Genomic DNA, 25,977 nt, shown 5'->3' on the forward strand with positions numbered 1-25,977 from the left:
ACATAAGATTTTTTTCCTTTATACCTAAATAACGTTGATTGTAAATCAACTCAACCCTTTACAAGAGCATTTGGATAATTAAAACCACATCCATTGTGACATGCAATATTAAATCTTTTACGCGTCACCGAATCATTTGCATAATGCTTATTGTCTGCAAACATTAGTTTATGGCCTCCTGAAGCATACTATTTAACTGAACGCAATTTGACCTATTGATGGATAGTCGGTATAATGACCTGTTTCTCCGGTTCGACTGTTGATCCAACGCAGCGATGCAATTGCTGGTAAGCTATCGATCCTACTTAACCGGTACAGATTACATTTGCCTTTGACAAACATTGCTCAATGCACACCCCGATGGACGGCACTGAGATTGATTATTTGCATTTATTAACACCGCGCATAGATTGCTATTGATTCAGCGCGACTTCGTTGAGTGTTTACTCGGTCATCAATTGTGAAATCGTCAGAGCAGGGGCTAACCTGGTGATCCATTTATAACTGCATACAGCTGCCTGCGCTTTTCCAATCCTAACGCGTCATTAGCAACAATGTTGTTTCTTCCGAGCATGCCAGCGAACGGCTAATTGCTAACCACTTGCACAGTTATGGACATAAATTTTAGAACGAAATGCTATCTTGTCGATCAGTTAAAATAAATTATTTTGATTCCAACGAACCACTATCGCACGACTCATCGCTTACTTTTTCACATTAAACCAGGAGGGTGTCACTCCTGTCATCCTCTATGGAGATATACAGACTTTGACAGTAGTCAACATATGTGGGCCTAGCTGCATCTAGGCCCATGTCGCCTGTGCAATAGCATTGGGTTGTTTTGATTTGAACAAAGGCAGATGTTGGCTAGGACAAAATGGCTGCCTAGCAGGGGGCTGCATTAAACCAAACCCACTTTGAGTTGTATAAATTCACCTTCACGACCGTTACTGTACTGCAGTGTATGTACATGCTACCGATGAAACCAGAAAATCTGATGCTCCTATCAACATTAAATTCGAATTAGTGACCATTCTCTTAATGAAGCTGTTTTGATGCGCCTGTTAATGAGAGATACATTCACCTGTCGGTAATCATGTTTTGCTTTGCCTTTCCCCTCAACTTTCAAGGTTTGCTTCCCAAACGCTATTATTGGTACCAGTAGACATTGCTTTCAGTTCAATTAAAAGTATGTGTGCTTTCTATTTGCACTGCTGTTAACTTTATTTGCTATGCAATATTTAAGTGCAGCGAATTGCGTCAGTATTATAATGACGTTCTATGCCAAATTATCCTACGTTCCGAAACCGACGAACTGTTCAAATGTGAATGAAGATGTAAATTATATTATTTAGGGTCCATGGCGTAGCTATAAATATTTGACTTTAAGGGTATATTAGCCCTAGAACGTTGCACTGGGGTACAAATATACCCCACGCAGGCCCGTGCGCAAGGGGAGGGTTTTGGGGGTTCAAACCCCTCCCATGAGGGTTTCGATTTACTTTTAAAAACTGATGAACTTCCTGTTCAAGAAATAAATATACTGCAAACCGTTTTACACATAAAATGTCATTGAGTTCAGTCACTCTAGAAACAAATCGATGAAGAAAACAAGGAAGAAACCCTGCGAGGGTGGCTGGAAAGGGATGTATGTCAAATTGGTCGGCTTCTCTGATGGATCGATACACGTTTCGAGAGGTTTCGATATTAGCAACAGTTGTGAGTAGACCAGTTCCACAGCAGATGTCGGTCAGCGGGCTACAACTAAGCAAGAAAAACACGAGGTTGGAGAAAATCGTGATATCGTTATCTGAAGAAATTTCACCTCCGATGATCACGCCACCGGAGTGCCTGACAGCTAAGTGGATCGTGCAAACGGGCATCGGTATTAGGTGAAATACCGCCGCACAGAGGAGTATTTGACCGAAAAAGCTGGCCGAAAGTCATATTTTCAAAAACCATTATCAAGGACATTATATTATATCATAATATTCCCTAGTGATTTCTGCATTAGATGGCAACCACGTTACGTGTATTTATTAAAGTTTGGCAACGCTGTTCACTGTTAAAGGTAGGGTTTTTTTAATACTCCAGGCTGATTTAAAGTTGCGCGTGGAAACAAAATTTTCCAAACATTAGTGATTCGAATTGTTTCGACTCAAATATCCTATATTTGGTCAGGATTATATTTTGGTGTAGATGGATCCATATACTCTAAAAAATATTAGTATTATTAAACTTAAATACAAAGAAAAAAATCCGCCATTTTCTCACTTTTCAAAATTGAAAAAATTCATGTTCCCAATCTGCCCCAGTGAAAACTCTTATGCCCTGATTCAGTTTAACCTAAATACTACTAGATCGACGAAAAAAAACTTGCGCGTAATTGCTCCATTTTGAATGGGAGCTATTTGAAAAATTTGATATTTTTGACATTTTTCCTCGTTTTATTTCATTGTCTGTGCTAAGTTCAAACTTATACAAGGATATTTAGTTTCGAAATAATGTGTAATTCTTGGCAAGATTTAGGTTTAGTTAGCTGGGAACCAAAATGATGGTTTTATTGAACCAGAGCGCTCCAAAGTACTTCGAATCGATTAGTTTTAGTGCTGAATTGAACTACATATGTTGCTTCAACTGTGTTCCGAAATGACTCAGTTGGTGCCGAAGCACTTTGAAGCACTCTGGTTCAATAAAATCATCATTTCGTTTCCCAGCTAACTAAACCTAAATCTTGCCAAGAATTAGAATGTTTCGAAACGAAATATCCTTGTAAAAGTTTGAACTTAGTACGGACAATGTAATAAAACGAGGAAAAATGTCAAAAATATCAAATTTTTCAAATAGCTCGCATTCAAAATGGAGCAATCATGTGCAAGTTTTTTTTCATCGATCTAGTAGTATGTGGATTTAACCTAATCATGGCACAAGAGTTTTCACTGGGACGGATTGGGAACATTAACTTTTTCAGTAAGAAAATAGCGGATTTTTTCTTTGCATTTATGTTTAATAAGACTGATATTTTTTAGAGTACATGGATCCATCTACACCAAAATATGACCCTGACCTTGTTTTATTAAAAACATAAGATATTTGAGTCAGAACAATTCGAATAACTAATGTTTGGAAGATTTTGTTTCCACGCGCAACTTTAAATTAGCCAGGAGCATTAAAAACCCCTACATTTGACAGTTAACAGCGTTGCCAAACTTTACTAAATACACGTAACGTGGTTGCCATCTAATGCAGAAATCACTAGGGAATATTATGATATAATATAATGTCATTGATAACGGTTTTTGAAAATTTGACTTTTTCGGTCAAATATTCCTCTGTGCGCCGCCGAAGAACTCTCAGATAGCAGATAAATAGGAACGAGTAGCGTCAAGAAGGATAAGAAACCCTGCGAAGGTACTTGTGAAGAGATGTAAATCATGGTCGACATCTCCAGATCGGTTTGTGTCTCGCCAGGTTGCAGCAGACCAAAACAGACCAGATAAATCGTGAATGTTGGACAGCAAGTAAAGAAAAGCAGCTATGGACAAAAACATGAACGATTAACACAAAACAAAAAAGTAAGAGCACAATCCCTACTGAAGTAGTACATAACGGTTGCCCCAGACGGATGAGGATTGCGAAATACAAGAGATTTAGGTTTAGTCAGCAGGCTTAACTACTACAAACCAATCCGAATCTACTACGAGACAGCAGGCAGCGGTGCCTGTTGATGATTCTTCTCCATAACAAACATTTACTCAATCTGTTGAGCTAAGACTAAGCTAAGATTAGGCTCTCCAGGCCTAGAAAAAAATCTTCATTGTTTGAGGATTTCTATATCTTCCTTTTAAAAGAAACGTAAAAAAATCAAAACCCTCCCCTTTGAGAATTTTCTGCGCACGAGCCTGACCCCACGCCATCTTTGAAGACAACAGTTCTGCGATTACTGATCTGGGACCAAGACCCGGAGAAATCTGAAAATATATTTTTTCTGCTGTGAATGGGACTTTGTATACATTGTAATTTATCTGAACTTACTGTTCATTTAAACCCAACATTTTTTTGTAAGTCCTTGTTAATTGACTTCTTAATCCATAGGCCCCGCGCACACCTAAAAACTGATAAAATTTTAGTAACTTTCTCGGGTGATTTTATATCGATTTAGAGCATTCTACGAAGTTGTAGACAATGGGATTGTTCATCAGGTTCTCACTTTTAGTATTTTTTGAATGTCTATAGTACCAATTAGTAGCAAAAATGCGAATCAATTTCATTAAAGAACTTAAGTTTTCGATCAAAAAAAATTTAAAATAAAAAGTTGGTCTGGACCCCCCGACAGAATATTTTAATTATACTTTCAAATGAAAGGGAAAAGTCCATTCTATCATATCTTGATGTTTTACAGAAGCCGAATTTCTTCAAACAATGTTGTTCGACAAAGACACCGTGCCCATCAATGGAATAAACTTTATGACGAATTTCGCGTCAACTCGAACAAATGTTGGCAGCACCCTCTCAGATTTTAACGAAACTTTATGTACATGAGAACTTTGTCACAAAACAGCAACTTTGCATACTTTGTTTTTCCAAAAATGATCTAGACTGTCTTTTGAAAAGGGCTAAACTTTTTTTACTATTTTTTTTAAATGGCTATTGTCTAAAAATGACAAATCCTACAAAAAATGTTGTAAGAGTGATTTTCACAAAATTAGTCAAATTTTTGAATAAAAATATTGAAAAAATTCTTCATCGACTCCTACACTGAAAAAAATCGATTCGAAAAAAATTAAAATCGTTTTACAAAAAAAAAAGTATTTCATATTTTCCAAATTGTTTGCGAAATACACGTATTCGAACGATAATATCAAACATTGACGGGAAATACAAAGGGTCGTTAACCTGATGCACGGGCTTGTTAGCAATAACGGAACTCGAAATTAGATTTTTTGATTTGAATGAAAAACCGTCAAAATTTCAAGTTGGGCGCTTTCAAGGGAAAAAAGTTATTTGAAAAAAGCTTTTCCCTGTCCAAACTGTATTTTTTTCTTCAGTGTATTTTTATCGAAAACTAAATCAATAAAAGTCATAATTATCTCAGAATCCATTTTCTCAACTGCTAGTATCAGTAACGAATTTGTTATATATTCATAACAAACTTGAATGAAGACAGAAAGACTGGAAGACTGCAGTTCATTTGTTCATCTCAAAAATGATAACTTTTATGAAACAATTGACCAACTTTTCTAAAATTTATTTTATGACTGATAGAGCAGCAGCACAATATAAAAATAAGAAAAACTTCGCAAGCTTGTAGAAATTCCAGTCAAAGTATGAATTAAGTACAGAATGGCATTTTTTGCAACATCCCATGGAAAAGGACCCTGTGATGCTATTGGTGGCGCTCTCAAACGAATGACAAAAGGAGCCAATCTTGCTCGCGACTATGAAAATACCACAATAACTCCCAGAAAGTTATGTAACTGGGCAATTGAACAAACTGATAAAAATATCAAAAATTAAATTTCTGCTACATATCCACTGAACATTAGAACAAAATGTCAGAAGAACTCGAATAATTGAATAATAACGGCAACAATATCTGATACTCAGAAATTCCCAATTATTCCTGGTGGAAAAGTAGAAGCGAAAAGGTATTCCAATTAAGAGGATGAACCAAAAATATTTTCCTTGTATAGAAATAATACAAAATAGCATGCATGAAGATAGTTTTAAGACAAATATCATAGATAAAAATAAATAAATAATTATGTAAAATTCAATACATAATGTTGTGGTGGTAATTTCTTTCACTGATCCTTCCTCAGCATTAAACAAGAAAATAAAGAAGTAATAATGGAATATTTGTTTAATAACATAAACTCTTTTCAATAAGATTCTTGATTAAGGGCTTATATACCTTTTTGGGAAAAATGTCAAGAAAGTTTGAATGTATTTTATTTGATTTCATTACATCACACTAGTATTTTGGTAGTACATTTTTCAGTGAAATAAACAAGCATAAGTTTATAAAAATATATTGATATTTGGCGGAGTTATGGCTTTTCCCCAAAAACCCTTTTTTATTTAAGAGGTTTGCGGTGATCACGATTGAAGACCAAGAGATCATCTAAAATCCCAAAACTCAAAAAAATTCATTAGTATATGAGTATTTCTCGTACCTTAACGATTAGTTGAATAAATAATAGTTTTTTTCGAGAAGGTTTTTAGTAAAAAAGCTCTAAAGCTCTTTTAGCTGCTTTATGCCCTAAAAAATGTATTAAAAAAATCTTATTCACGAAACAAACGTTTATGCAGAACAAAGGAATCGTTAAAGTACAAGAAAAATTAATTACGATCAATTGAAAGGGAAAAACAAGAAAATCGATTGGGCAGATTTTCGGCAATCGTGAACACGGAAAAAATCATTTTTAGTAAAACGACATTTCGAGATAATCGAGTTTAAAATTTCAAATAAAATTACCACTACTCTTGGTAGACGCGTGCGCTTGGAACCACTGTAACTTTCGATCTATTTCTCGGATCTCTTAAATATTTGGGGAAAAATTCAGTTTGGACAAGGAAAAGCTTTTTTTAAATAACTTTTTTTCCTTAAAAGTGCCCAACTTTAAATTTTGAAGGTAGGTAGGGAGCATAATTACCTATCTTGGAACAAAATTTCATCCAAATCAAAAATGGGTTTTTTGGTAAATCGACTTTAAATCTTTAAAATCGATTTTTTTTTCAGTGTAGGAGTCGATGAAGAATTTTTTCAATATTTTTGTTCAAAAATTTGATTAATTTTGTGAAAATCACTCTTACAACATTTTTTGTAGGATTTGTCATTTTTACCTATAGCCATTTAAAAAAAAATTGGAAAAAAATGTTTGGTCCTTTTCAAAAGACAGTCTAGATCATTGTTGGAAAAACAAAGTATGCAAAGTGGCTTTTTGTGACAAAGTTCTCATGTACAGAAAGTTTCATTATAATTTGAGAGGATGCTGCCAACTCTGAATACGATTTGGCGCGAAATTCGTCTTATGTGTTTTATCGTGGACGGTGGGAGCATTCCAGTGATGTTTTTGTCCTTCCTGCACTCAGTAACACTCTGTTGGAACATAACGATTGCGTAGGTGAAGATGTTCATCACATCGTGTGTGGTCATCTTAACAGGTCTACTACTATCGGGTTGGAGAAAGTGTTTCATCGTAATCATCTCCTGCCCATATCGATCATCTGTCGTTCGCGAATCGTCTTCCAGCTTATGATGACAATAGAAGTGACATAGACAAACGAGTCCGCTCCAGCACCGACGGTTCCTGCTGCACCTGCTCCCCAACCGGATACACATCGCGACGAGTTTCTCTCTGTGTACTATCAGAAAGTGAGGGGTATGAGAACGAAAACGCAAGCGTTTTCGCTGGCACTCTCCTCCAGTGACTACGACGTAATTGTTCTGATCGAGACATTGCTGCGCGATGATGTATTCAATTCAGAATTTTCGCAGGACTGTAATATACTGGAGTGATCGCAACCCAGCATCTAGCCATCTGCGGCGTGGTGGAGGCGTTTTCTTAGCGTTGAAGAACTACCTTAAGGTTCTCTGTTGAGTTGAAAATTCGGAACAAATCCCAGTACTTATTATCCTTCCGCATCAGTCTGTCTTTATTTACTGTAACCTGAGGCCAAATAGCGACCCAGAGTTGTACAAAGCGCACGCCAATTCCGTTCATAATATTTTGGACAAAGCTAGCAGCTCCAACAGTGTTCTCATAATCGGTGATTACAATCTTCCTCGTCTTCAGTGGTCGCTTGACAGTGATTTGAAATGCTACTTACCTCTTAACGCCTCGTCAGAACAAGAAAAAACTGTCACGGAGTCAACCGGTCTGTACCAGATCTGCTCGCTTATGAACGTGAACGGAAGGATACTCAATCTTCCGTTCGTAAACAACATCGATGTAGTTGAGCTGCTTGAACCTCCAAGCGCTTTACTGACAACACGTGCTACAGTGATTTAGTACTTTTCAAGAGTCCTAGTATAAGTTGTAGATCTCATCAAATGCAACACAAAACAATGTATGAAAAATGTTGTATACCCTCAAAATCTTCATTTATAGCAAAAAAACGATTTTTCGAAACTTTCGGCACTAAAAATTTTTTGATCTATTTTTGATCAAAATCGGTTGAAAAATTGCTGAGTTAATAATTTTTTTCCAAATTAGAAACCTGCTCGCATGAACTCTTAAGGGGTTAGTGAGGTATTGTCTCGCACTATAAGATGCTATAGTTACGTCTTCCGTTGTTTTATCCAATTTTATGTTCAAAGTTCACACGCATACTTTTGAATGTATCGACCTAAAAAATCGTTTTTTTTTTTTTGAAAATTTTTTATGAGACCGTCCCCTTAAAAATTCATGCGAGCAAGTTTCTAATTTAGAAAAAAAAATATAACTCTGCCTTTTTCAACCAATTTTGATCATAAATAGGTCATTGGATACGGAATTAAATATTCTCCTTAAATTTTTATTAAAACAAAGAAACGCACCAAGAAGAGGATGGACCACAAGCACTCGTGGTGAAATGCTGAAATTCGCCGCTTACGAAACACTCTACGAAAACATTGCAAACGATATTTCCGCCATAAATCCGACACTAACAAAATAACACTTCGTCAAATCGAGCAGCAGTATGAAACCGCTAGAAACGACGCTTATCGCGAGTAGGGGAAAGAGGGTAACAGTGGAACTATGAAAACGTATTGTTTTCAGAGTTTCACTGTTACCCTCTTTCCCCTACATGAATCGAGTGCAAAGTAGTTTCCGTGACCACCCAGCAACGCATTGGTCCTTAGCGAATAGCAGAAAACGTTCTGGTAGTACACCAAGTGACGTTTTTCTAGGGAACAGCTCATCCTCCTCCCAAGCTGAGGCCGTGAATCTATTCACTGATTTCTTTCGTGATGTGTTCAACAGCGACTGCATTGCCCCTTCGGAAAAGTATTTAGCAACGCTGCCATTGTACAACATAAATTTTCCTCACCTGGTTACTAGTGAGGCCGTCGTCTTGAAAGCTCTGGCTGCCATTGATACGTTAAAAGGATCTGGTCCGGATCGCCTATCGCCCCTATTATTAAAAAGCTGTGCAAAAGCGCTACCTCTTTCGGTGTGCCTCATCTTCAATCGTTCGCTAACTGAAGAATTTTTCCTGCCGCATGGAAAGAAGCAGCCATCGTTTCTATTCATAAAGCTGGAAACATTCACAACGTCGCGAACTATAGAGCTATCTCACTAAAGTTTCGAAAAGTTAGTCTACAATGTTATGTATGCAGCTGTTTCCCACTTAATCTCGGAATATCAGCATGGATTTGTCATGAAACGATCTACTACATCTAACCTAATGACTTATATTTCTTTGTTATTTCCTGTCATCGAGAAACGCCAGCAGGAGGATTCAATTTATATCGACTTTTCAAAGGCTTGGGCTTCAAAGTACCGCAATCGCAATCCGTAAACTACAGCGACTAGGATTTCCAGCTTGACTGACTAATTGATTGCATTCCTATCTCTTCAATCGGTCCACATTTGTTTGGATAAATAACACGCTGTCAAGCATGTTTAATGTACCCAGCGGCATCCCACAAGGCAGTCATCTAGGTCCTCTCATTTTTATCTTATTCATGAATGATCTCTGCAGTCGTATCAAGTCTGGATAATTGATGTTCGCTGGTGATTTTAAAGTTTTCCGTGCAACAGTCATGGTACTCGACTCGTGGTTCAAGAAGACATCTTCATAGTACAAGAGTGGTGTATGCTTAACGGTATGGAAGTTAACGTTAAAAAATGCAATGTGATGAGTTTCGGACGCTTGCAAACTCTATGTCGCTATGAATATCGCATACAAGGACGAGTTATACAACGAATCGAGTCTATTCGCGACCTGGGAGTACGGGAACATGGGGAGACTTGACCAGGTTTTCAGTTAAGTTTAATGTATTTCTTTTTAAGAATTAACTGTAGTGCTTACATTGCATGTTTACACGTCACGAAATCAGTAATATTACTGCTAACTTTGTTTATTAATACTAAAATATATAGACTGATGTTTCAGGTAGGATTTTTTTGTGATTAACATTAACAGTAGATACCAAAGCATACTAAATATCAGTAATTTTGTATCTTATTTCAGCTTATTGCCACTTGATCAAATCTCCCCATAAAATCTTGGTCAAGTCACCCCAACATTAGTTATTGGGTTCAATGTCGTGTAAATTTTAGTCATAACCATTCCAATGTACCGATTTATGTAAAAACATCTCACTGATCTATAAGGAATAATGAATATATGAGTACTTTAATAGTAATTATTAGCTTAGTAGATATGTCCATGCAAAGTTTGATAAAAGATTGCATCATTTAATGCAAATTTATTAATTACGAAATATTTGCTATAAGAAAAGGAATTTTCATTCCAAAGTCTTAAAATTACCTTAAGGGGTCGAAACAAGTATAAAAATATTTTTGAAAAAAATGAAGAACCGAATGGAAGACGTCGTAGTCAAAAATAGAATTTTACGTTTGGTCAAGTCTCCACATGTTCCCCTACTCTTTGATTGTAAGCTGAGTTTTTTTCCGACCATATTACTGCAACAACTGCCAAAACTTTTTGGATGCTAGGCTTTCTAAAACGGAACACTACACACTTCGACGATTTTTACGCACTAAAGTCTCTTTGCTGTGCCCTGATTAGAAGTGTTTTGGAGTACGCGGTGCAAGTTCAAAGTGACCGATTAGAGCGTGTACAAAGATGATTCGTGCGATTCGCTCTCAGGAAGCTTCCATGGACCGATCCCGTCAGATTACCGTCATACACAGACAGATGTATGTTGCTTGATTAGCAGACTTTGGAGACCCGGAGACCTCTTTCTGCAGAGAATTTTAGGTTTGACTTTTTCTGTACGGTAATCTTCGAGATTTAGAAATAAATTAAATCATCAAATTACATCACGGAAGAAACGCTCTAGAAAATTTCCTAGTGAACCAATCCTTTTCAAACTTGCAAACAATAAAATATAACCCATTAGTAAGCTTTTGGCAAATTTATTTCATTCATATGATATTGAATATCGCACCTTACGCATAAATTCACTCATTACGTGGTTCTGCACAATATCTGGCTGCAGCTTCTTCTGTACGGAAACTCACTTTTTCTTCATGTCTTCTTCAGGTTTGACCTCCGTAGGATACTTCTGCCGTGCCTGCTTCATAATTGCCCAGTATTTTCATGTCATGTCCTAGGTAGATCCGGCCTGAAGATCTAGGGCCATCGTGTTGTATCAACAGAGGAAGCAGACGCTTCTGTAGACACTCTTTGAGGTAGACCTCCCCGTTTACAGTCCCAGTAGTCGCGAACGGCGCACTCCGTTTGCTACCTGAGCAGATTACTTGCCAAACCATGTATTTATTGGAAAATTTTGAAAATTTCTGTTTCCTCACTTCCTCCGGAACATCGAACTTGTACTGGGCGGTGAAGAACAGTAGCCTCGGAAGCTGCCTAAAGTCCGCCTTGACATAAGTTGCATCATCCATGATGAGACAATGAGGCTTTGTCGCCATCTGGGTGTACAGTTCCCAGGGGTCAATTTAGCCCACACATTAGACACAATTTATTGCGACAATTCACGACGTTGCTTTTCGGGTGACGCATTTTTTTCCAAATTTCGAAAAACTGACAGCGATAAAAATATAGTGTAAAAATACACTCTAAACTACTTCATAAGTTGTTTTCTACAGCATTTTTCCGCGAGACAATTCAATGTGGGACACCCTTTAGTCACCGGTGTGTCATCCTGTTGGCGAGTTTGCGGACGTAGGTGTGCTTGGATGATCGCGAAGGTCAGCGTTTGAATGTTAACGTGCTGAATGCTAGCAGAGAGTGAAACTCCTCACATCACTAGAGTTCACGGTTATGTCGCCATGGGACGCGTTGTTTAGTGGATATGAGCCCAATTTTATATTGGTCCAACTGAAGGCATGGATCAATGCTACTAAGCGCGAGGGTAAGAACTTTTCAACGTGACTGATTTATGATCGCGCGAATACATGTGTACATGGTCTGCGCTTGAGACTGCATCTATGAGTTTTAAGTGTTAAAACGTTCACCTAATCATAGGGTTGTTTCCATGCTTGCGAGATCGCAGCCGTAGTTGTGCATGGATGTTTACGTTTGTATGCTAACGTATTTGTCGCGTCTGCTTTCGTATTTGTGATCAGGTTTGTGTTATTGCGAAAGCCACAAGCGTTTGAACGTTTGAAGTGAGAGAGATTGTGAGTGTATATGAGATAATATGCAATTGACTGTGTTAGTGAGTGTTAGTAAGAGTCTAATTCAAGATACAGTACAAAAAATGAAAAAAAAATACATGCCGAATACAAATAAAAACCTGTTTTAATTCACGTAGTGGTGCAATTGTGTCTATCATTTGTACAAACTACGATTTCCTGGCTGATTATGTTCAATTTAATGGTGAAACTGTTCATTAAATGTTCAATTCGATTTGCACATACATACAATGGATCGACAGCCACGAACTTGAGATGCTATGTGTCGCCGCTGAAACACTTGAAACCAGTGGCGCATCCAGGAGTAGATTCCGGGGGGCTCAGACCCGCCGAAAAATTTCAACTTGTTAGAAATTTTTAAACTAGTTTCAATTTTAAAGTAGTTTCAAACTCAATATCATTTCAAAGTAAATGTTTGACAGGATCCCGATCAGAAAGAAATAACAAAATTAATGCAGACTGTTTTACTTTGATATCATAACAAGCTGTGTTATAATTCTGGTCTCGTTAGTTGGTAAAATAACAGAAAATATAACAGAAATTCTTCTAGTATATATCAAAAATGTGACAACCTGTGATAGGCTTCTACCAGCTTTATAACACATTTTGTTAGGTTCTGTCGCGCCCAATATAGCTTGTATTACCTATTGTATAGTACCAATAAATTTAGCGTGCATATCTATAAATAGAATAAGAATAGAAAAGTATAGTATACATTAAGGCACTTTTCGTTTGGTAGCAAAAAGCTTCATGCAGCAAAAGCTTTTTATAGTTTTGTCAAATGATTGCATACATGCTGGCTGATTGTTATTGTGAATATATGACACGCTGACGATTATTTGTGGATATAGCGCTTTGAACCTGGGTATTCTGAGTTTGATGGGGAAGTTGAACCAACGACGTTGTTTTCGACTAATGTTTAATGTTAGCATAATATTCCACGCGTCCGTCAAGAGCAAAACGATTATAGATGCAGAAGACGTTGCCTGACGCACACATTGAACTTTTCCAAAGCCTAAGGGCTGTTTGTTTTCCTTGTATCATACGCTTTGTTTTCATACAATTTTACTCACTAATACAGCTGCCTATATTACGATAGACTGAATAGCTTTATAATATTTTTTCAGATTAGTAAAGTGGGGCTATTTTTAGATTCTATATGGTGCGCTTCCGCTCTTTTCTTGCACGTTAACATGTTTTACATGATTTCTAGAATTAATGTCGATGTGATGACATTGAGCGAATATTTTACGTACATATTTAACGAAGAATACGACAAATATTATGAATGATTCTAAAAAGATTTAAAGAAACGAATACCAAAGTTTTAAGGTTTGCATTTTGAGATTTCAAGTCAAGTCGCTTTTGGGGTTTTGCTATTGGCATTTTTAATATGGGGAAGATTAAGAAAACCAGTACAATTGTCTCACACCTAAGAAATTCCCAGAAATATTAATCTTTTACAGTAGTTCAATCTGTCAACTGCGAATATTACAACCGATAATCAGAAAATTCGAGAAATTGTTGAGGATTCTTCGGTGTGACGAATACTAGAATATTCCATGTTTTTGTAAAATACATTTTCTTTTCTAAATTATATTCAATTTTAAGGAGCAAATTATTCAATATTTTTACATTATTTTTTTAGCTATTTCAGGCTTATCTAAGACACATATTTAAATTGTAATTCCCTTTTTTTAAACTTTCTACAAAATGAATTAAGTATTTTGATTATTACAAAAATATGTTAGCTCGATGATTTTTTAAGAGGAACCATCGAATACAGCGGAAACATTAAAACATATGCGCATTCAAAGCAATTGTCAGTTCAACAGCAAAATGTCAAACTTATTTTACGTAAAATGAAAGCACTCAAGCAAACTCAAACATTTTTATGCGAAGGTTCAAATGAAAAAAATTGCAATACTTTGGTAATTCGGAGAACGCACCACAAACTGGACAAGTTTTGGTTGTTTATGAAAAACCCGCATAAATTGGAGAAATCGGACTGAAGATCCTCAAAATACACAACGATATTGTGGAAATCAGTATATATCAGACATTTTTTAAGTTCTGAAAATTAGTTTTCGCCATATGCACAATTGATTAAAAAGAAAATTAGTTATATAATCATTTGACTAAACCATAACAAATAGTTTATAAAATGCTTTTTTAATTCAATTCGCTTTTCTTTATTTCATCTGGACTTGATGCTTCCTGCACCTTCTTCAAAATAAATTTTATATGAAAATTACTATCTTTAAAATAGCTTGTTGAACACTTTACGATTCCAAAACTTTTTGAATAAAGGCTTCAACATTGAAATCATAAGCCTAATATTCGAAATTGTCTTTCAGATGAATGTCTCAGAAAAAGGTAATCTATTAATCAAAATACAACCAAGTAAGTCAAACACCTTGCAGACAAGTTTTCAGACCACTTGCATCTAAAACTTATCTATTCTTAAAATCATGTAACTTTGAATGTCCATGTTGAAAACGCAAATATTAGGACCAATGAAAACTTCGAAAATTTGCTTTAAAATGTTGAATAACGACGTATAAAACGAGGCTTCAGCGTGTTAGCAAATAGACGGTTATTTGTGTAATGTAACAATCATTCATAGCTGATTGATTGTTTTGTTTATTGGGGCTTTAAGCTACTGGTCATTTACCGCTTTACAGTTTACCGTAGCGTTCAAAGATAATTCTGAAAGAATATAAAGAATATATATACTATAACATCATTGTTGTATGAGTTCATTAATATCATATTAGCAGTTCAATGATATCAACAGAAGATATAATCTTGATATAAGTTTGTTTGCCTTGCTGATTGGGATATCACAAAAATAACACAGTGAGTAATAAATATCAACATGAGATATAAATTTGATAGCTTTCTGTTATGTTGTTCTGATCGGGATGTCATTAAATGCGGGTATTGCTCAATTCAAAATCGAAATTTCGGACACCTAGGAAATTTTATTATGGATCCGCTCCTGCATGACACAAAAATATATAATATTTAATATACTTAATTAGCGTAAACTTCATATTATCTTTCGGATAAATTATTTTATCATGTGGGGGTATGTGTGAAGGGGATGAATAACCCACAACCGAACCACGAATTTGTGTAATGTGGGGGAGGGGAATTTACCTCTCATCGCGTACCCCTTGCTACGCCCCTATTAAAATATAAAAAACCTCTCTTAGATAAAAACAAATTTGGCGGGGATTAGGTTGACGACGTTCAGAGTGTTTGCATAACCTTTTTTATATGAGAAAGGCCAAAATGTGTCAAAGCCAAAAAAAAGTCAATTTTTTTATTGGATTAGATCAGATCTCGGTATATTATTTGTGGTATAGAAGAGTAGTGCAAAAACAAACTAATAGAAGTACAAAAGCTTAATAGTTAAGTAGAAGAAAAGAACACATGTAACATGCGATCAAACTACTTGAACCTACCTAAATGCCAGCAAATACTTCTTATATACCATTAACACAAGTTGCATTCTATTAGAATTTTGTCATACGATGCTGACCGGTAATAGACGATCACTTCGCTGCACCATATGTCAAACTCAATTATCTTGGAAGCGTATTTTTATGAACCTGCCTTTGTTACAACCACGATATCTCAGGAACCAATCATTAGGAAATTTCGTGCAGTTGTTCCTAGTTGCTGGTTCGTGAACAAAAATATTTTTATTTGGATGACCATAGATTTCTAAACTCAGTTAATGGTAAGCATTAAATTCAAGTTGGATTAAGAGTACCAAATGAAACTAAAAAAAAGTTCGTTATCGCCTGATGTGATCACGTTTACGGTTTTCTATACTGCTTTGCCATATCTTAATAATATAATCTAACCAAAGTTTTGAACCCCATATTACCTAAAAGTTGGTCGTGACAGGGTTAAAATTGATCATAATTACCCTTGCGTCAAGGTGGTCAAATTGTGTTTCATAATATCGGCAGACTCATTGGAAGTTTGTCCACAGTAATCGATGGATCCATCAGATGTACAACTTTCTTTGTGATGTGGTTTCTGTCACATGATTAAAGGTTGATTGCGTTGAAATATTCGTTAAATCTAATTTATGGATCGACCAATCCCAAAGCATTTAAAATAAATCAAATTGAGTTCATTTTTCGCTAATTGATTGACCGTATTGGAATAGCACTCAGCCAAATGAAGCCCAATCAATAAATTTAAAAATAAACTCCACTAACGTTGGAGGGCAACGCATACAGCTTTGAATGTACATATGCTATTTGCACTCTTATGAACTATTCACGTTACGTCTGGCAATGCATAAAAAACCAAACATCGACACGGTCAATCGGGTTCGTTCCGGTATCGCAACCGTAGATTTTCAATTGCCACTAATCAGTGCTACACACTGGGTGGGATCGGCGATAGTCGAACAAAAACAACCATTGTAGCCAAGCCTATCCATACATATGGGCAAAGCTTTCTTTACAGGTCATGTAATTTGTCAGTAAGGGGAGTACATATTAGTTTCTTTCCTAGTTCATAACATTATCAAACAGTGGCGGCAATCAACATGCAATTACGCAGTCCATATCGATGAACGCAATGAAGCAATAGATTACGGTCAGTATTCGAACCAGAAAATGTCTTGCGATTGTTTTAAATCATAGCTGTAGAGCAAAATTTGTTTACTTTCCTTTTATGTATGTATTTCGTTGTTGAGAGTTCTGTAACAATAAAATACATAATATCCAACTCATTCCGAATATATGTAAAATAAATCGGCAAAAGGTAACCTTTCGGCACCCGTCCTACTAACCAAGTCCGTTATTTCAGTCCCAATTTCAGTCCTTGGTACACTAACCGTTAAACTTAATTGTCCTAACTTAACGATGTTGTTCATTAGTTGTGATCGATTTAACGCGCTTCAATCAACATCGCTACATTTTCTCACTAACCTTGTTTTTCGGGTGGCCTTCAATCGGCTGTCGCATTCTTGTTCGGCTGCATGAGAACCACCTCGCGCGACGAAACTTTATTAGAATCAGACACTAAAATGCCAATAAAAATAATTAAATTAATGAACCGAAAGAATTTCAATTAAATTAAACATCGACATGTTTGCGTGTATACGTACGTAGTAGCTATACAAGCGGAACACCACGTTTTCGAGTAAACGCTTTCGCAAACCATTAGGTCTTTTTTCATTAAACTGCGGTCCCAAGAATTATTCTCGTGAATCGGTTGAATAAAGCGTGAAGTTGCCAAAGCAAATGCTCACGTGTGCGAGTTTTGATTCCAAACCGAACCGCCACCGCTTTCGACTTTGGGAGTGTTGATCAAGTATGCGAGCTCGGTAGGTACGAATCGTTCGCCATCGAAGTTATTCTGTGTTCTTTTTTTGGTTTTGCTCACGCCCGGCTGCCTGTTGTTCTTTCGCAAGGCGGCTTCCGGTAGCGGTCGGTTTGTAGATGAGTATCATAGCATACTTTCAGTTCGTTTGTAACGCTGCATTCCTACGGTGGGCTTTGTTATGTTATTTGCACACTTTGGGTAATCGAATCCGATGGCATTGGTTTTCACGCCTGACGCGCATTTCGTTAGCAGCTTCAAGTCCAAACGTGATTTTATTAATGTATGAAACTTTTTTATTTTTTCTTGCAGGTAAGTGACGCAGGATGTCCTAGACTTGTTGATAAAATAAGTGCCAAATCACCACAGGTTAGAATAGGAATAATCAGTAACGTCATATTGAAACGTCCTGGGTATATTGTAAGTAGAGATTCGTATGTTTTTTATTGTACAGGGTGTCCCAGTTTGTCACGCCATAGAGTAATTTTGGGATGTTGAATTCTTAGCTGATGCTTTTGTTTTTCTAATTCTCTTTAATTCGTCTTTGGTTCAACAATACAATCATTACGGATATAAGGGGCACTTTCAAAAAAATAAATTAAATTTTCAATAAATTAAACGCTATTTCATTTGTTGATAATTCCAATTAAAATCTATAAATTTCATTACGGAAGAGAAGTAAAGCCGTTGCACAGTCCCCACAATCCGATAAAAATTAAAATTAGGCATGGCTTACCATGATTGAACTAGAAAAATTAGCTTTTTATACTGACGAGATAGAAAATTGGTAGCTTCGACAAAGTTTTAAAAATGCTCGTAATCAAAAAGTTTGTTGAACAACATGAACTTGTAGGACTAAAAGTTATCGATATATAAACCGCTCTCTATGACGGCGCCGGTGGTTGAGTGGTAAGCGTGACCTCATTCCAGTTTGCCTGGGTTCAATTCCAGCCGAGGTCGTTGAGATTTTTGAGGTTACGTCTTCCTTCGGAAGGGAAGTAAAGCCGTTGGTCCCCGGTCCATGAGTTTGATGAATCGATATCTTGTCCAGAGAATAATGTCACTTATCTGGCGTCGGTAAAGAAGAAGTAGAATCCAACTTCTATATTTACACTAATAAATATCCTCCTCCCGTAATACTTGTGGAGTGCGCAGTGCGCAGTGCAAGTATCGGACTAACAATTCCTTCCCTTTCCTTCCGCGATCTACGTTCGGGCCTGGCCGGCGCCGGTATTGATCAATAAACACTTTAGGATTAACCAGGAGTTGCACATTAAAAGCTGTTTCGCTATTCCCAAGCATAATTATCTACTGATTTCAAGGGGTGAGTCGCTTAGCACAAATCGAATTGTGCTCACAAACAAACAGCGTGGTAGCTTGTGCCGCAATGTGCCACGATGTGCCACGCTGTGCCATGGTGTTCAGTAAAACAAAAGCAATGGTTGCTATGATTATTCAACTACACTTTGTTGACAGTTTTTGAGTTGTCAAAAGTGTGCCTCATTGTGCCACACATTGTGGTAACGAGTGAAATGATCGTGTATTACTGTGAATCGTAATTTTATATCGTGTTATGGTAGGTGATACAGTGTGTATGGCACACTGTTCTAAGCGACTCACCCCTTGACTGATTTCCTTGTGCAACTTCAGCTAGTCCAGATCGATAACGGAGTAGCAGCCAGGGGTGGTCGCACAAGCTCAAGCTCGATATATAAACCGGATAAATGTTGCGATATTAAAACCATATAATATTGTTGAAGACTGCATGTAAAAATACTCATTCGTTTCTAAGTTGTTGAATATTTTTAATTTTTTTAAACCAACTTCAACAACGTATAAGAACGAATGGTACAAAACAAAATGTGCAAGTAGACCCTATTTTCAATGTCCAAACTATGCATAATAAAGATACGAACCCTACGAATAGGGAAAGCTCACTTTTTTCAAACAAAAATCAACGAAAAAAATTTGTTTTCGGATTTTTTCGTGAAATTTAGTAATTAATGGTTTAACATTCTTTTGTAAGCATTAAATTTATTATGACATGTGTATTAGAGTTTATATCAGTTTGGGATCTTCAATGATATTAAAAACTCCACATTTTTGCTCCCACGTTTATAAAATCGGTAATAATCACGAATAAGTGAAAATTATATTAATTGAGTATCAAAAATTACTAAAATTTGCGAAAAAATAAAAAAATTGATTTGATTTTTGTATGTCGAAAGTCAAAGTAAAAAAACCTGTTTTAATCCACCTAGAAGTGCAATTGTGCCTTTCTCATTTCTCCAAACTATGATTTAATAGCTGGTTCGTACAATATAACATTATGGAAATGTCTTTCATTCTTATTACACTTGGTAACTATATATAAGAGCACCGTTTTGCATTCATCGCGGTATCGGTTTGAATCGGAGTTTTCTATGTGATCGCACTCCACAACCCGTAACTCCGGAGCCGGAAGTCGGATGGAGATGGAATTTAATATCAGTTTCCGGGGAGCAACACCTTTCATTTGAGACTAAGTTGATCAAATCGGTCTAGCCATTTTCGAGAAACCAATATAACCGTTATTCTGAATTTGGATGCTTCCGGATCCGTCGATGGTGGCCAGTGTGGCCAAAGAGACTTTGCATGACTGTTGGTGACTTAGATCTACAAATTCAACAGTTGTGTTAACATTTTGGAAAAAAAATCACCTTCATCGCTGAATTCGTTAGAATCGGGATTTGCTGCGTGATCGTACTATTACCCTGTAATTCAGGAACCAGAACTCGGATCCAAACAAAATTCAACAGCAGCTGATGGACCTTTCATTTAAAATCAAGTTTGTCAAAATCGGTTCAGAAAATTCCGAGAAACCGATGTGGACAAATCAACAAATTTTGTTTTGTAACCATACTCTTCAACTCGTAATCCGGAACAAGATGTCGGTTAAAAATGAAATTCATTAGCAACCTATGGGAATATGATACCTTTCATTTGAATCTTAGTTTGTAAAAATCGGTTCAGCCATCTCCGAGAAACCGATGTGGACATTTTGTTAACAAATCCGCACATACACACACATACATACATATATACATACATGCATACACACATACATACACACAGATATTTTGCGATCTCGGCGAACTGAGTCGAATGTTATATGAGACTCGGCCCTCCGGGCCTCGGTTAGAAAGTCGGTTTTTGGAGCAATTGCATAACCTTTCTATATGAGAAAGGCAAAAGAATAATATTTAATTAGCTTAATCAGCATGAGTTCAATGTTATCTTCATGCGATTATATTTTGAAATGTTGGTGGAATGGGTTTGAAAGTGGAGGGAATGGGGGGTTAGTAGAGTGGGAGTGGAGGATGCGTCAGAAATCCTTCATCTTATTTCGGTATACGGGGTGGATGAAGGAAATGCGGGCGTGAGGGTGGTCCAAGGGGAGGGGAGTGATGAAGGAGGAAGGTGTACTTTAATTGTGGAATATGCCCGGAGTTCTGGACTACCGGAATCGTTGATAGTGGACAATATATTCAAAGACTGTTTGATTGGCAATCAATGATCTAGATCTGCGATTAGAAGTAATTTGGTGACCATTTCAATAGTTTTTAGCCTCTGAGGTATTACGATGGTGCCGATTTATATGGGAAATTTCAGTGTATCCTTACTAATACCCCTGTAACTCCAGAAGCAAGAGTCAGAATCGAATTAAATTCAGCAGCAGTCAATGGTATTACTGTATCCTTCATTTGAAATCATGTTTGTAAAAATCGGTAGAGGATTCGTTGGGGAATGGGTGTGATATTAGCTTAGGAACTTGGCGGGTTCCCCGGGGGCGTCATGAACCGTCATAGGTGGCCAATGTGGTCAAAGCTGCTTTGATTGATCATTAGTGATCCAGACCCGCAAACTAAAGTAATGTTACATCAATTTTAATATGTTTTACATCATTTGAACATCATGGTGGTACCAGTTTATATGGGAATTTGCTGTGTGACCGCACTCTTCAACCCGTAACTCCGGAACCGGAAGTCATATCAACTAAAAATTCAATAGCAGCTTATGCGAGCGTTATACCTTTCAGATGAAACTAAGTTTGCGAAAATCGGTTCAGCCATCTCTGAGAAAATTGTGTGAGTTTAAATGACACACACATACATACACACTAGGGTGACAATGATTTATATGAAAAAAAATTTCGCAACCTACACCCCCTAGCGTCGTTCCAAATCATGAAAAAATGACACTGTCCAAATTTGAGCGAAATCGGTTAACTCTAACCCCTCCCCCAAAGAGCTTAAAGTTTGTATAAGATTTTTGGCCAAAATGTATGGGGAAACACTCGCACTTCACAAAATCGCCGCTAGAGGTCACTGTAAACTTCCGATCACTGACCTAGGAAGGAGTTAAGCTTTTGAAGATATGCTGAACAAGTTTGTCAAAGACTGCAAGATAATCCAACCAACCGTTAAAGAGTTATTAACGTTTAAAGTTGGATACTGCTGCTTAACATTAACTCATGTATGTGAACCACGAGTGAAGGTGGGACAAAGTTAGGAAAAACTCATATATCTCTGAAACGATAAGAGATAGAAAGTTATGATGTTCCACAAAGTTGTAGAGGACCTTTTGGTTTCACTAGAAAGTTTCAGGATTTCTCCGCAAGGTGGCGGTAGTGAGCCAAGCAATTTAAAGGGAATACTCCTATCTGTACAACGGTAAGAGATGGATCATTTGGATGTTCTACAAAGTTGTAGAGCAGCAAAAAATATTTTCTTTTCCCATTTGGAAAATGCAGAATTCTATGGTGGCGCCAGTGATCAAAATTAATTCAAGGTAATACTCCTATCCATACAATGGCAAGAGATAGTGCAATCTGATGTTCTGCGAAGCTATAGAGTATTTCAAAGGCTTTCGTGTCTCGTTGTAAAAATAGAATTTAGGCCGCTTAGTGGTGCAAACAGCATAGAGTATGAATATATTTTAATACACCTTTTGAATGCATTCTATTTTTTCGAATTTTTACTCCTATTTCTTATGCAGAGATTCTTTTATTATACATAACATACAAAATTTTCTTAAGACTAACATGCTACGATAAAACCTATATTCTTAAATTTCTTCGTAACCCTATTTATATTTCTCCTGTTGCATTCATTTATATAGCATTTTTAATTTTTTTAACTAACTGTTGACTAACTTTAAGAGCGCTCTTGTATCAGAGATGTCGTGTATAGTGCCGCGCGTCAGTGCTCGTTTATTACCACTCGCAGAAGAAGCGTACACAATGCACTATGAATCCAGTTAGACTGGCATTGGTTGCACGATTACAGGGCTGATAATTTGGTGATAGGTGAGAACTACTAGGGTCATTCGAATGCCAATTAGTGACTTTTTCATCAAATCTGGCCTCACTTATAACTTAGAAATAGGCTGCTATTCTGTTTTCTTACGCGGACTATATTGTACTATATTGTGCGAGAATATTGCCAGCCTGGGATAAATACCTAAGTAGGCTACAATCCAATTCGCGCTGTGCTTCTATTATATTCAGCATCCCCCAAAAATTTGCAAATAAGCAAAGCGTACATCCCAATTGCACTACCTGCCCACCAGATCATCACATCACCAGATATTTGAATTTCGCTTTTGCAGATCTTCTAGCATGGGTGGATTGTCTCGACAGCTGGGTATTTTATGCGGTTCATCGCGCATATTGCTCGCTATCGCCGGAGGAATATAGTGTATGTTGTTGTTGTCGGTGCTCGTTGGTCACCTCAAGACGCGCCATGTGCTGCGAACCCAATTCAAATGATATTGGTTATACTAGTACAGGACTGATATTTTGGTAGTAGGCAAAGGATACTACGCCCATTTGAAGACCCGATGGTCAATTTTTCGTCGTATCTGATACCACACAAAACTTCCAAACTGAACAATTCAAATCAATACTTTGGAATTGTAGTTCATGTGAGGTCATAGAAATAAGGATTACCATTCCACAGTGGTCGAGAATGTAAATTTAGCAGGAGTTTTGATATTTTTCTAAATCGTTTAGATTTAGAACTGAGCCTTAATAAGTCTTTGGAGAAGTTTTCGTAGTTTGTGGGTTTCTTCATTTTGTTAAAAAAAACAGATAGGGTAATTGTACCTCTTGGTAAAAATAACTTTTTAATTATTCCAGCTAGAGCCAAATAACCTTCAACGAAGTTGTAGAACGACAAATCTTGGAAAAGTTTGCTGAAGACATGTGAGCTCTACCTATCATACTTTTCATTTTACAACTTATACTTTTATTTTAAACTTGAAGGTTAGGGTGTTTCTTAGTGTTTATCAGAAAAACTGTTTTAGTCAAATAACTTTTGCGGTATTGATTTAAAAGTGAAGTAGTCTACAGACAACTTTAGGATTGTTTTAAGGAAAATAACTTGTTTCATGGCAACTATTTATATCTGTTTCATGGCAACTATTATATCTAACTATTTTTGCTTATGAGTTATGAGCACTTTTTCGCCAACAATAACAATATCACTCATTGGGGCAAACAAATAATAATTCTTTTTCAAGTATAACTAAGGTCATTACTAGAGTTATAATTGAGCAAAAAATAACGAATAAGTTTTTTTCTAAACGTTCATAAAGTTGATTACAAAAATTTTATTTTTGATATTATATGTTCTTGTACCTTTTGAATAATAGAACCTAGCGTTTTAATGTGGGTGGTTCTAATATTTTAAGATCTTAAAATTAACTTTTAAATGGTTCGAGATAGAGCTTCGTAGAAAATAAAATTTTAAAAAACTTGGTCGAAGACACTGTAACTCTTTGTCGTGTATTTTCCATTTTACAAGAAATTTACCAAAAAAAAATAGGATGTTTCTTAACAAATGGTTTTCTTTATATAACTTTTGCAGTTTTAATTTTTCATAAGGATCACGTAAGAAAAACTTTCAGATATTTTGAAGGAGAGCATTTTGTCTCAATGTACCGAAACTCTAGCATCTCTCGTTAGAAAGTTATATATACTTTTTTCTAAAATAAACTCTTTTATGAGTAAATATTGCAAGACGTAAAAAATATTGTACTAGCCATTTTTTGCGATCTATACTACAAAGCATGCTATATATCACATGACAACAACGGTATTTAATGTTAAGTGTCCTAATGGAATTTGTAATAATGCTATATGAAAAAGTTATATTTTTTTTATAAAAAAGTTCTCATACCTTTCAAACGAAAATTTTTTGGTAGTTGGAGTTTTAAAGAAAATTATGCACCTTCAAATAATCTTGTACCCCTGCCCATAGTGTACTTTAGTGTAAAATGAAAACTTTTTATAGAAATAAAACCGTTTTTAAGGAACACCGTACAGCTTACATTTGGATTTGTCGGGCAATGGAAAGTATAAAAGCTAGAGCTTGCGTGTCTTCAGCAAAGTTGGCTAAAATGTGTTGTTTAGCAAATTTGGCTAAAGCTCTATCTCGAACCGCTCAAAAGTTTCATTTTAAATATTGCTAAAGTTAGAATCACCCTTGCTTCTGTTTAAAGCAAAATAAAGGGCTTGTAAAGTACAGCAACTTTACTAAACATATTGTAAGGCTAAATCATTTAATTTTAGCAAAAAGATGAAATTCCTGCTAAATTTACCTTCTGGAGCCCTGTCCATTTCAAAGTACTAAGTAACTCAACAGTGACATTTTTTCTAGGACCCCAAAGTAAGCCAATAAAAGTGTGCTTTTTCGAAAGTTGTACCGGGCGGAACCCATTATACTATGAAGCGCTGTTCCATTTTTGTAGTGACTAACGACTTACCATTCAATATACGGGCCCTTTTCAAAATTTCGGGATGAAAGTCGTGTAAGGTTTGGAACGCTCATATCTTTTCATATCATACTGCATGGAATTAATCAATTTTCAAAATTTGTCGAAAATAAGTTCAACAATGTTGTATAAAATTTTGAGGTATGTATGACATGCATTAATAACGAAAACCTGTTTTAAAAAATCTTTCGAAAAAAACTACTTGAAAATGGGGAAAAGTTTCAGCTCATCTCGGTCAGAGCCTTCAATGTGATGCACCAACCGGACACTGAAATGATGAGAAATTTTAAATGTAGGTCCGCTACAGTTTTATTTCAATTTTTTGTGTAGAGCTGTTTAGAACGTACAGGGTTCTTCAAGGGCTGTACAATACCGGGAAAAAAATATTTGTGAATTGTACACGGCTGGTGGATGAATCATTTTGTGTCATTACCTACTACTAGCAGAGGAAATTATTTTCATTTCTGATAGTTAG

At 36.3% G+C, this 25,977-nt stretch overlaps 1 protein-coding gene across 3 annotated transcripts in view; it reads left to right on the plus strand.

Annotated features, from left to right (window-relative positions):
• The window catches only part of LOC131692813 (multiple PDZ domain protein-like), a 240,523-nt gene that overhangs the window by 169,562 nt on the left and 44,984 nt on the right, over positions 1–25,977 (plus strand). The gene's annotated exons all lie outside the window — the stretch shown is intronic.

The sequence above is a fragment of the Topomyia yanbarensis genome, chromosome 3 (genome assembly GCF_030247195.1).
Source record: "Topomyia yanbarensis strain Yona2022 chromosome 3, ASM3024719v1, whole genome shotgun sequence".
NCBI classification, from domain to species: Eukaryota; Metazoa; Arthropoda; class Insecta; order Diptera; family Culicidae; genus Topomyia; species Topomyia yanbarensis.